The sequence below is a fragment of the Telmatherina bonti genome, assembly GCF_933228915.1.
Source record: "Telmatherina bonti genome assembly, chromosome: 10".
NCBI lineage: Eukaryota > Metazoa > Chordata > Actinopteri > Atheriniformes > Telmatherinidae > Telmatherina > Telmatherina bonti.
In genome coordinates, this window is record NC_136628.1 from 33,674,171 (window position 1) to 33,687,140 (window position 12,970).

General features: G+C 38.3%; 1 protein-coding gene across 1 annotated transcript in view; it reads left to right on the plus strand.

The window, feature by feature from the left end:
• pknox2 (pbx/knotted 1 homeobox 2) overlaps positions 1–12,970 on the plus strand; it is a 133,145-nt gene that overhangs the window by 25,357 nt on the left and 94,818 nt on the right. Inside the window, exon 2 of the mRNA XM_079247857.1 lies at positions 3,167–3,209. The gene's annotated coding sequence lies outside the window, so the exon portion shown is untranslated. The remainder of the gene's footprint in view (positions 1–3,166; positions 3,210–12,970) is intronic.

Here is a 12,970-nt window from a genome sequence, read left to right on the forward strand (position 1 = left end):
AGCGGCTGCAGTGTGAGTGATGCAGGGCAGATTCAGGAATGCTAATGTTTCCTCTGCGGCTTTTGTGAGGAACACGGTGATTAGACCTCCAGCCCCCTGGGTGGAGCCCCTCGCTGTTCTGGCTCCTGCTCTGATTTACTTTGACGTCGACAGGAAGGTCAGCGGGGTCCCAGAGGGGTCATGGGGAGGGAGCGATGTTGAATGGTGTGTGTGGTGAGTTTCAGTATACAGAGACGCTCCTCCAAGAGCCCAGACAGGGGTCGGAGGGATGACCGAGGGAGGAAGGGCCTTTTGGAGCTTAGGGAGGGCTTCGGGAAGGATTACTGAGGGGCTAAAATGTTTTCTTTGTGGCTGAAGGAAACCTAAGAAATGCTCTCACCCAAATCTCCTCTGGTCTGAGGGGGCTGTTTGGCATGGAAACTCCAGCTCCATCCTCACGACTAATTTGTTTTCTTGGAGTTTGAGTACATATTTACTGCCTCTAGCCTGCCATGTTTTCCTGAGGTGTGAATCTTAAATAACTTGGGAAAGAAAAATGTTGAAATGCTTGTTTCCAAGTGCTTCTCAATTTAATTCATGTCAAATAACAAGAGAATAAAATGTTCCTTGTGCACAGGTTGACTTTGTAAGAGCCTTGTTCAGCTTATTTCTCCTCTTTTTTCAATTAAAGCGGTGAAATATAACATTCAGCACATATTTTCTGGTTATTACCATTTGTTAAGGCAGGTCAGTTCACCACCCTACCACTAACTCTTAAATTTACTAAAAATCAGCATGTAAAATGAAAAAGACATATTTTGATTACTTTTCTCCTTTTACCACCTTTAGGAAGATTGATAACCCCAACATGGAAAAATATTTGCTTTAAATCACCACAGCTTTCATTCCAGTCCTCCCTCCTTACGCACACTGGGCCTCTGGTCGTACCTACCTACCACACACACAGCAGTCCCCACTGCACTGTGCAGGACTGGGAGAATACCATCCCTTCAGAGGCTCTGTATTAGCAGATTGCAGGAGGCAGGCGGCCTGCTGTGAGGCCCGACCACACTCCCACTGTTCTGGAGCAGCTTTAAGTGAAAGATCAGGTGTCCAGCCCTGAATGCTTGATTGAACTTAAATCTTTAGCATGTGCGCCGTAACTCGCTTTGCTCCACGCGGCTCAGACACGGCCAGCCAGTCAACTGCACAGTGGAATTTCGATCACGGCGCCTTAGTGAGATCCATGTTTTCAGTTTAACTGAGAATAAAAATAATCAAGAGCTCTTTTGGCAGCAGGGGAGAAATGTTAGAGCGAAGAAGCTTTAAATAAAGTTGTTTGTTTTACAGCCTGACTTAAAAAAAAAAAAAACAGGTTTTAAGGTTTAAAGAAGTTGCTCTGTTGCTGGCTTAAAACTTGACCTTATTTGATTAAGTGGAGCTGCTTCATTAGTTCAGTTTTGATCAAAATTTCTAACTTTTTTTTGTAGAAATGATGGTATTCACTCTCATTTGCATGAATGAAAAGTTAATGATAAATGTTAAATCCTGAGACTTGTGATTTTAAAGGTTTTGACATTTTAGAATTGAACTTTGTAGATCTGGTTTTCTTCCTGAACTTCTTCTAAAGAAGACTTTAGAAATGTCAGAAATGGAATTTGCTCTGAGATGCATAACTTCAACACTTCATCACCAGTCTGAGCCCAGTAGGACTTTATAGCAGGTCAGCGGCCCTCGAGGACCGACTCTGGATAGCCCTGATTTAGAACAACTGCATATTAATTTGAAAATAATGCTAGATAAACTAATAAATGGCATCCGTAAAGGTATCATAGTTTATACATCCAAGAGTCATTATCTCAGACTTTCAGACGAAAGAAAAACTGATTCCCAGCCTAATTTAATAAAACATCATTTTTTGTTATTTTTTTGTATTTTTAATTAGTCATTTCTATCATTCATATGTTTCTGCATACACATCTGAATGAGCTCGAGTCAGACTTTAGGGTTGTAAAAACTGGCAGAATGATGCTTTCTTCTTGGTGTTGCATCAAAAAGAACAAGGAACTTCCTGACAAGTTTATAACTGAACAAAATAGACTAATAATAAACAAAACGGCACACAATTTCAGTTTGTAAATGTTTATTTTGCCTGTATTTATTACAACAGTAGTGTTGCTTTATATCAGAGGCGACAAACTTTTTTCCTCGAGAGCCGCTATCCTGTAGGTTTTAGTTGTTTCCCTGATCCAACAAGCCTGCATGAAGTCAGATGGATCAGAATGTTTCTAGTCAGCTTCTTCACATTGACACATTTTATTTATTTACTTTTTTATTATCTTTTTTTCCCCACGTTGACGCATTAATTTCAGTCAGGTGCGTTGGAGCAGGGAAATGATGAAAACCAGATAACTCTCAACAACCAGAGTTGATCTGCTCAATACAGACAGAAAGTAGTTTAGGACTGCTCACCCGCTTGCTTGGTAAATAAATGATGGTTTCTACTTGTGTCTTTGGTTGCCTTATAGGAACATTTCTAAAAACATAGATTATAAACCTGAAACACAAACATAAAGCAGGACGTGTTTTTATAGGTTGGTCTCATCTGTGCCGCTGCCATTTGAATGATTGACAAAGATGTTGAATTCAAGAAAAGAAAAGAAAAACTGCTGAAACTGGTAAATCTGTAAATGGCATTTAATTAAAATAAGAATTATTGCAGATAAAAAGCTTGATATAGCTTATTCTAGTCAAGAAAACCAGTAAAGGGACACTAGTTTGCCACTCTGCTCCACTGGAGCGCATATTTTGTTATTCCCAAAAAATATTCAGTCAAGTCTAAAAGAAAATATATCTGTTAAAGTCTGTTGGATGTGCATTATTTCATCCTGTGTGAGAAATTCTTTCACAGACAAAAAAAACAAATAATAAAAAAAAAAATTCTTTCGGGGAATTTCTTACTTTAATTTCTTTTAATTCATAAAAGAGTTAAGATCTTCAGAAGGAGCTTGTTGGTCATGAACCATAGATGTGATCAGACACCTTTTACAACTTTATTTTTGTGTTGATCATATTCAGTAAGTCGAAGACAAACAAAGACAAAACCTGATTTGATCCCCGCATAAGTCATTTTAATGTTGTTTGTCTTTAATAACAATGTAATTGTGGACATCTTTTCTGTCTACAGGCTTCGACTGGAGATTTGGATACTTGCTGTGGGCCAGCTAAATGTAAGTTTCACTGAGCTTTTGTTAGTTTCTAAATGTCGTCAACGCAGCTTTGAGCAGTTTTTGTGGATGACCGACAACCCTAAGGTCTGTTTTTATTGAAAGATTCACAGAATACTTTGTAGCCCCACAGAAACAACACAGACCAACACCTTTGGAGCATGCAGTAACACAATCAAACATAATTCAGCCTTTAAACACGTTGGGATGGAAGAGCACACTTAATGACTGCCCTGCTGCAGCTACGATAAGCCAGATGAGACCAAATAATTATCTCAATCACTTGAGCTGATTTCTTAGACCTCTGCTTTTTCTGCTGCATTTTAAATCTAAAGCTGCATCTGTAATGATCAATCCACACACAGGAAAAACAATATTTATATCTTGGGCTGTAGCATGAAATTAATGTGACCTCTTAGAATATTGATCTTCAAGAGCAACGTGAACAACAAATCTGATAGGTTTGTTGCGGTTAGTCACAGGGAATGTAGGCTGGTGTGAATAAAAGGTGATTAATTATTCTTCTTGGTAGTTACCTGTTGCTTCCACAGTCTAACAGAAGGGCAGAATACTTTCACATTGCTGTGACAAAACAGGCCTTGTCACTGGAAATTAAAGTTGCAGACAGTTTGTGCGGCCTAACAGGTGGACCTTTCTTTTTGTATTGAGATTGTTCATGCAGGTTAGCAAGGAGTTATTTTGTGTAATCAATCAAAAAGGGCTGTAACAACAAAACCATTGCTGTGCAGTGTAAATTTATTTCCGTAACAGGCAAGGACTGTTTCATTCATTTTGCCCACAGAATTTGCCAACCTTCACCATTTCAGAAAGAAGAGGCCAAATGTTCATGAATGTTAAATATACTCTTCTTGACTTGCTTTAAACAATCACACTGCAAAAACTCAGCCTTAAAAAAAAAATAAAAAAAAAAATACAAAAATTAGATAAATGGTGCTTAAAATAAAATATCTGCTAACAGAACAAGAAAATTTGGCTTGTCAAGACTTCCCAAAACAAGTAAAAATACTCTTAAAAACAAGAGAAATTCTCTGGCATAAAAACTAAGAATTATCTTACCTTTAAAAAAAATAAGCACAGGTGTACTCAATTTAAGATTTTAATCTTACTTAGATTTCAGTTTTTGCAGTGCATTGTTTTCAAAACTCTCTTTCCTGTGGTCACTTTGCAGGTGAAAATGGCTCTACTTTGACTTTTTGTCCATGTGTGGTCCATATTTGATTTTCTTATGGCAGATCAGACCCAGTCAACGATTGTACTTTATTTCAAATAAATAGATCTCTGAATGCCAGTGTTGCATTTTAGCTGTTTTGTCACTGGAGACGTCACAGTTCAGTCCTGGTACTCTGCAAAATCAATGTAAGCAATGGATGGATCACGATTTTGTTGGCTTTGATTACACACCAACTTTGAAACTGACACAGATGCTAGCATGTGTAGCATCCTTATCTACCTGGGTAAACACGGCGTACTGCGTGTGATTTAGCATCTTACTATGTGCAAACAGGTCTTTTCAGGGCCATACCCTGTTCATTCTGATACGGAACAGATTGATGAAGTGAACTAATGGAGGTTGTATTAAATTGAACTGTAAACCACTGGAAAAAGCACAAATCTCATCAAAATATCTGAATGTAGCATAAACTTAGCATTTTAACTTGTTAGCTAGCTTCCATCTTGATTAGGGTGAAAGACTGGCGTAGTGGCAACAATAGGAATAGATGGAGGACTTCATCATCCTGTTGCTGAAAAGCAAAAATAATTGTGAAATTTGTTTGGATGTTGGGTTTTTATGCTCACTTTTATTTACAGCTAAAGTTCTGTCATAATTATGTCTGTTCAGACTTAAGCATTCATCAGCTTTGAATGTGTGAGAGATGGCTGGTTTAATGGATGCCAGAGATCAAAACTGACATAAACATCCATGGTGGAACGACTGCACCCTCTTGTCTATTTGTTTTTGTTTTCTACATCCACCTGAGTCATTGCAGAAATAATGAAATACAGGATAAACTGCTGTCTTGGAGCATTTCAGTATTAATGTCTGTCCTTGTGGCTCGGATGAGAATAAGCCACCAGATTCTAATTTCCTTGACTCGCCCTTGTTTGCTATTAACTGCAAATTGAAAAACTGAAATAAGAAATAAACTTTTTTTGTGAAATGGAAAATCAGTTGCACTGAAAATGTAGTTTTTAATAATTGAAAAAGACACAAAGGAACTCTTCAGTTTTATGCTGTTTGTTTCTTATGCACTTGAAGATTGTCTCTGTATAATAGCTATGTAGTAACCATGTTGTAAAAGTATATTTGGTATAGGTGTGGCATATATCTAGGGCAGAAATGTCCAGTGTAGGTCCTTGATGGCTGCAGCCCTGCGGGTTTCAGACCTGATTAAAATTAAATGGATCTCCTCAACAGCATGTTGACGAACCATTAATCAGAGTCAAGTGTGTTGAAGCATGAAAAACCTGCAGGACAGCGGCCCTTCAGGATTGGATCGAGACATTCCTGATTAACAGTATTGACATACTGGTGTTGAGGATGCACTGAACAAGCTTCAATCAAGTCCACCCGCATTGTCACTCTTAGCTGATACGTCCACGGTATTGTCATCCTGTGGCGACAATATATGTCCTGATTCTGCAAAAGAAGAAAATAGGCACTAGGACTTCCTGTTCTAGAAAAGAGAGGAGAACTTGGGGAGTTTGTTTAGTCCAGGAGCTGAAGCTGGACCACCGCTGTTTCAGGACACATTTTAGGATTTCTGTGGGACAATTTGAGGCTCTGCTTCAACAGCTTGAAGAAGCAGAACAAAATAAGATAAGATGCTCCAATATGGTGCTACAAAGTTTGAAGTAGCAGCAATAAAGTGACATTTGCATGGCTGACCACTGGCGCTGGTGACGCTGTCAACATGCCTTTTCTGATTGGTCGAGTGTCTCTATAAATCTACCTCAGATCAAAATAATAAAACTCAAAACACAGATGGATTGAATTTTGGCGTTGAAATAAAAGTTCTCATTAACTTGACATTGATTTTAGAAAAAATACTGCCCTGCACATTACTGAATTGAACCCCCTTCAACTTTGTTAGAGCCATGTAAAAGTTATGCTTATTTTGTATGTTTTTGTACATAACATTATAATGGAACCATATTTTGTTGTAATAAGTAATGTAGTATTTATCCTGCTGTGGAAAATGTAGCTAGGTATTGTAAAGTTTTAATAATATTTTTGTCTTTATATGTTATAGTTAAATTGACTATTTTAGGCTCCTTTTAACGCCCTGCATTCGGACCATGAAGAGAGAGTGTGCATGTTCTGTGTTTTTGTAAATGGAGCAGGACGAGGAGCTACAGTTTTTCTGACCGTATAAAAGAAAATAATTTTTATATTTTGTTAAAGTAGTTGCAGTAGTTTTGTGGACGCAACACGTAAGTTTTTCTTTTTTATTGCTTGTTTAATAAACGGAGATCATTTTGTATCCGTTTGCTTTGTTTTTGTCACGAGTCAGAAACCTCACGTCCTGCAAGAGTGGCCAGAACTGGTTCTATTATGTTTAAGTTACGTTGCCACTACAAACTTGCTATTTGTTTTGTTTCCTAACCTCCGAAAATCTTTTTTTTTATTCTTGAATTCTGTTGAGAAAATCACTAATTCAGTTGAACAAAAGACACCAGAGAGATTTTTTTTTCTGGTTTCTGCTGTTCATTTTTTTGTGCATTAATTATGTGTCTTATCTCTGTTTCTATCAGACTAATTAAATGCCATAGTCCTCACATCTACTTCAGATTTGCTCCGAGGTGCTGAAGTGGAAACCTAAACCTTTCCGTGTGCACGTTCACTGGCAGCTGAACTGCATAGCAGTATTTCTGCAACTGATATTTCACACAAGCTCAACCATGAATTCCATTTTCTTTCTATAGTAAATGCTTGCAGTTGTTGACGGATGGATATTACAGATTTATTTCTAATGCAACTTGATATTTTTCTAGAAACATATTGATGAGATATAGAAGTATGGTGTTGGGTTTGGTATTATACCTTATGGAGATGGTCCTAGGTTTGAACTTGGCTCAGGTGTCTTTCTGAGTAGAGTTTGCTGTTGTCTCTTGATTCACAAATGTAAATGTGGTTGTGTGTTTTTTTTTAAAATATAAATCTATAGATCTTGATTTATAGAAAGAAAGTAGTCCATTATAATTTGAAAGGTGTGTCACATTTTTTTTTTTTTTTATTGCTGAATTATGACAGATCTAAATGTTTTTAATTCTAATAGCAGAACTGTTCCATTCTGTGTGAATATATATCAGTGTTGTTGCTGTTTCTCTGTAAGGTAAATAGTCTGACCGAGTTTGAATACCAGTGTATGCTAGTCCTTGTTATCTGGTAGAAAGTAGTTAAAATTCTGGTTTTCTTTTCCCACAAAGAAAGATATAAAACCAAAGTACACATTTAATTGATAAGCTCTACAAGTAGTTTAATGGGCCCTTTTTTTCTACTGGTCAAACAACCCACAAATTTCAGCTAAAATCTGGTTTTTGAGAATAATTGGAAACAATTTCATCAGCTTTCAATCTCTCGATGAATAACAGTAGTTCCAGGTATTGATCACCTCTGGCTCCAATCAGCATTGCTAGGTTTTGGTGAGGGTACAGCTTTCTTTTCCGTCAAACATAAAATCTCACATGGAAACTACAAATTGATCAATTCACATGGCTGCGAGAAAATCAGCTCTTTCACTACTGAAATGAAAAGCACTGAAACATTTTTTTTTTATTAATCCCAGAGGGAAATTACAAACCAGAGACGAGTCAGATTATTGAAAAAAACAAAACAAAACAAAGAACCTTTGAAGCTTTATATCATTATAGCTTTAGAAGAGCTTGTTGTTAATGGACATTATTCTATTCTATTCTATTCTATTCTATTCTATTCTATTCTATTCTATTCTACAGTCCTTTGTGAGATACTTTTATCCAAAGCGACTTACATGTGAGAAGTTATCAATTAACCATAGCGAATAACCTAACATGCATGTCTTGTGGGAGGGAGGAAGCTGGAGTACCTGGAGAAAAAACCCAGACATAAACAGGGAGAACATGCACACTTCACGCAGAAAGACCACTGTTTAAACCTCCCCCCAGCCAAGGCTTGAACCAGCAACCTTTTTGCCGTGAGGTCGCAGTGCTAACGTCCGTCCGTGGTGTACACTGGATCTTCCAGAGCACTGTGGGTTAAACATACTACTACTAGAAATTATGAAGGGTTTATTTGGCAACAAATTAAAAAGCAAATTGGAACAAACAACTTTTTGTCTAAAAATGAAATTTTCACGCTGTTAATTTTTGAATATTTCTGTCTCCGACTGTATGGCGGACCATGACCTGTAATGTATTCTCTGCATTCTGTCCTCCCATAATCTTTCCTGCAATGTGCAGAACACGTCTTAAGTATTGACAGAATCATTCATTAGGTTTCTTTCCCCTCTGGGGACTCTTTTTAATGACACAGCTTTCTGGTGGTTGTGAATTTCAGATTTTCTCTCCATCCTTCTGCTGAACTGGTAACAGCAACCCTTTTTTTATATAAATGTTGTGTGATTCTCAATCCTAATTAGTCTTTCGAGCAAATTCTGCAAATGTCTTTCAGTTTGAAAGGATATGTGTACAAAATGGGACGACAATGACGGATCTGTTTCACACATCTTTAGCTGATTGCCAGAGGAGGCCTAGTTATGCTAAGCCATTTGTTTCTTCCTGCACACAGGCTCAACTAATCGCGCAGCTAGTCTCCGTGTCCTTTCAGCCCCTAAGTGTTCCCCACTCCTACCCTCCCTCTCCACGCCGTACAAACCTCCACCATGATTCCCCACCAAGGATTGTTTTACGCTTAATTTTGTTAGACTTAATGAGATTTCACTAATTAAATCTCCTCCTGGTTGGAGACCCCCACCCTCCCCTCCTCCCCTTACATTGCCCCTCTTTCCACTTACAATCACTCCAGCCCTGAAGTGATTGCTCAGAGAGCTCTTTTTAGACAAATAAACTTCTTTTTTTCTTTTTTAATGAATAACAGGGACAGTGGGTTGCACAAGGACAGGCCAGTGCCACTCTGGGATTTCCAATTTCGCAGCAGGATGCTCTGCTGCACTTGTGATAGCCGGTAGGTTTTCAGATCTGATTTGGTTTGTAAGGGTAGTCGGGACTCTGCTGTAGACGCCGCTGCGATATAAAGATCAGGTTTTACATTTCAGGTTATGTCAGCTGTTCTTTTACAATGTCATGCTGTCATATTTGCGCTTTCACTTCAGTGCCGTTACTGATCAGCCACACATTGCGACAGTAGCCAGAGATGTAAATCGAGACCACAAGAAAAGACCTCACTGACAAAATGCACAAATGTTCCAGATGCATGGCTCTAATAATAATCCCTGCATGAGCTGAATGGCAGCGCTAAAAGGGAAGTGCTGAAGGGTGGGACCTGTTCAGTTCAGGTTGTGAGGCCTTGGAGGTCATTGTTGACAACAGTCCCTTGCCCTGCTATTGTGGACGATCCCCTGGGACTCTCACCATGACTATTGTGGGAGCCAACCTTCCATTTCCCCTTTGAGTCCTGGACACCCAGTGCCAGCTCTGCTGCTCAGTTTCCTAGCCAAGAAGTCCATTATATCCCCCCACTCTTCTCTCTCTTTTCCGTGTATTCGTCTGTTGTAGCCTCTCTTTCCCCCCATTCCCTGCCTCATTTATGTACACACCCGTACACACATACATCCATGCTGTGGCCCTCGGGTGGGCGAGTGGGCAGCATGCCCGCTTCAGATGAGAGTGCTTCGCTGATGAAGAGTCATGCTGATCAGGTTTCTGCCACCTGTCATTCAGCTTAGGAGGCAGGAAAGGGGGTTCAAGTGGCGGTGGGTGGTGGAAGTGGGAGCCGGGTTGTAGTTGCTTGGGGGTTGGACAGGAAAGATGCCAAGGCAATATGGCACAGAGCCTGCAGCCTGCTGTTGTTTCAGCGGTCGCACTGCCTCCAGGATTTCTCCAAAAGCCTTTAGCTCATGTAGGGGCAAGGACCTCTTTAATAGTGTGAAAATATCATCCAATTTCAAACATTTATCCTCCGCTTTTTTTTCAAGTAACTACACATTAATAGGCTCTATTAATCAGCGTAGTGTTTAGAAACGAGAGAAGACATGGAGGGCAATTTGAAGCCATATCTACAAGAATATTTGATGCATACAGTGATGGACTGCTGGCCAGATTTTTGCTTGATATCTGAATAGGTTGCACAATTATTTCAAGAGTTTTAAATGGTTAGTACAAAATTTAGTTCCAATTTGTCCATTGATAGTTTTATTTTTAAAGTTTGTGTAACTCCACCTGTCTGAGTGCCACATTGTATTATTTGGCTACCATTTATGGGGACATGCTAAAGAAAGTAGATGGTCATAGATATAAGTAAGATGTTGGCAAAGTTTCTCCAAACATTCACAATTTGGAGAGCAGACAGGAAGCCCATAAATATTGATACACATTTTCATTTGTAACATATTCTGGGAAAAGGAGACCAAAACGTTTTCTATGCTCTTCTGTTGCATTTAGGTCTGCGTTACATTAAGTACTCATTACCCCTGGTGATAGTCAGTTCAGAGAACTTTCCACAACAGAATACATCTGTTCGGAACAGCATGTAACATCAACCACACAGACAGGACTTTGTATACGTTCAGTCACCAAAGATATGCTACTGCTAGCATAAAAGGCTAATAGTTATCAGTTTCACAGCCAAGCTAGCCAAGCTAGCCAGACTAATGTTGGCTTAGCTTGATAATAGGCTAGCTTCGACACCATAAAAAATTTGTTTTTAAGAGATTACTACTTTTATACTATTTTTATATTTACTACATTTGTGTAAATTTACTTCAATAACAGCTAAAAAAAATAAATAAAATACAGCAACAGGATAAGTACAGCTCCTCAATTGCTACGTTTACATGAGAGTTTTAATTCCTGTTTAATTCCAAATAAAAGTTAATTCTGCTTTAAACTGATGAAAAATTACCACGTTAACACATAATTCCTAATGCAAATTTCTGTTCGGAATTAAACTTAATTCTGATGTGTCTGGTTTATTTGCATTTTAATTTCAAACTATTTAATTCCTCTGTCATGTAAACCTTCATTCCGCTCTAAGTTAATTCTGGTCGTTCTGCGCATGCTCGTTACCTTGTCCTGTCCCGATGACGTGCGTTGTTTTGACTCCCGTGTTCGGTGGTTTATCTTTTTTTCCTCCTTCTCAGATGCTGCAAAAAGTGAAGTAGTATGCTCGTGTTGAGCTGGTACTTCAAAAGTATAGTGGCGTAGCTGTTACTTATGTAGTTTTTACAAGTTACGACTGAAAAGATGAGAAGCACGGAGCAAACTTTGTTTATTTCCAGTATACGTCATACATCACGTGCACCCTCTGTCCAATCAGAACCCTTCCCAACCCGCTGCACTAAAGAGGGATTAAGTAAGACCGTGTGTCATGTAAACCTCTATTCGGAATTGTTACTTTTATGTAAACTCGTAGTATGTTAATTCCGAATTATTTAATTCCAAATTAAAAACATTATGTAACCGTAGCCAATATGATACTATTTACTCCTGCTGAAAGTCTGCTAAGAGGACTTCTGGAACAATGTGCAACACCAACCATGCAGCCAACACTTTGTATATTCCGTCACCAGAAATATGTTATTGTTAACTAACAAACGAAAGCTAATTGTAATAAATTCCATAGCCAAGCTAGCCAAACTAACATTAGCTTAGCTTACCAAAAAAGCTACTTTTAATTAAAGAAAAAGCTAGTCATTCATTAGATATTTCAGCATTTTTTATAGTTTGTAAATGTTTTGTTATTTTATAGAATTCATGTAGTTATAAGATAACCTATTTGAATAACACTGGATGCTTCTACCCAGCTCACTGAGGTTACTTGTACAACTAAGATTGAAACCAAGATTAATTCACGTTAAAATCTAATGATTAACTCACTGCCATTAGGACACTGACATGTGAATTTATTTCAAGACAAACTGTGGGAAATCCTTTGTCCATCAGAATTCTGTTGCAAATTTGTTGTAAAACTATTGTTCTAGTGAGTGATTTTATGTAGACCTATCTGTGACCTTTTACACAAAATTTTCACACAAGATAATGAGGTGGTTAGAAGACATACTTAAGGACCCAAAAGGGATGTTCCCTGTAGGCTAAACTCATATCTCATTCAGAGTGCAGAACCAAAACCAGCAACAGTTTGTTACAGATGTTAGCAAAGCCCCTGTAACTTCCTGTTGAGAATGTCTTGGTGGGAACCAACAGCACATGCAGTTTATTTCTTTTGAATATCCAGGTGAAATCCTTTGTTTGTTAGGTACCATGTAATCAGAACACATCCGTGTCAATAGTTATGTCACAAAAATATTCAATACACTGTAGAACATGTCCTTTAATTTAAAGTCTCCTGCTAATAAATACTTAGACTGGGCCACAAATCGTCTACCAGGGTAAACAACATTAAGTCATCATAAAGACTTATCTAGAACACAGCATGTGGTTGGAAATGGCATGTTGGTGGAATTATTGCAATAATTTATTAAAGGCATTCTTCTGCCCTCTTTATAAGATTTTGATGAAAAGTTCCCATTTAGTTGTAGCGGAGTTCATCAGCAGTAACTTTAGCCCTGACTGACTTGGATGCTCAT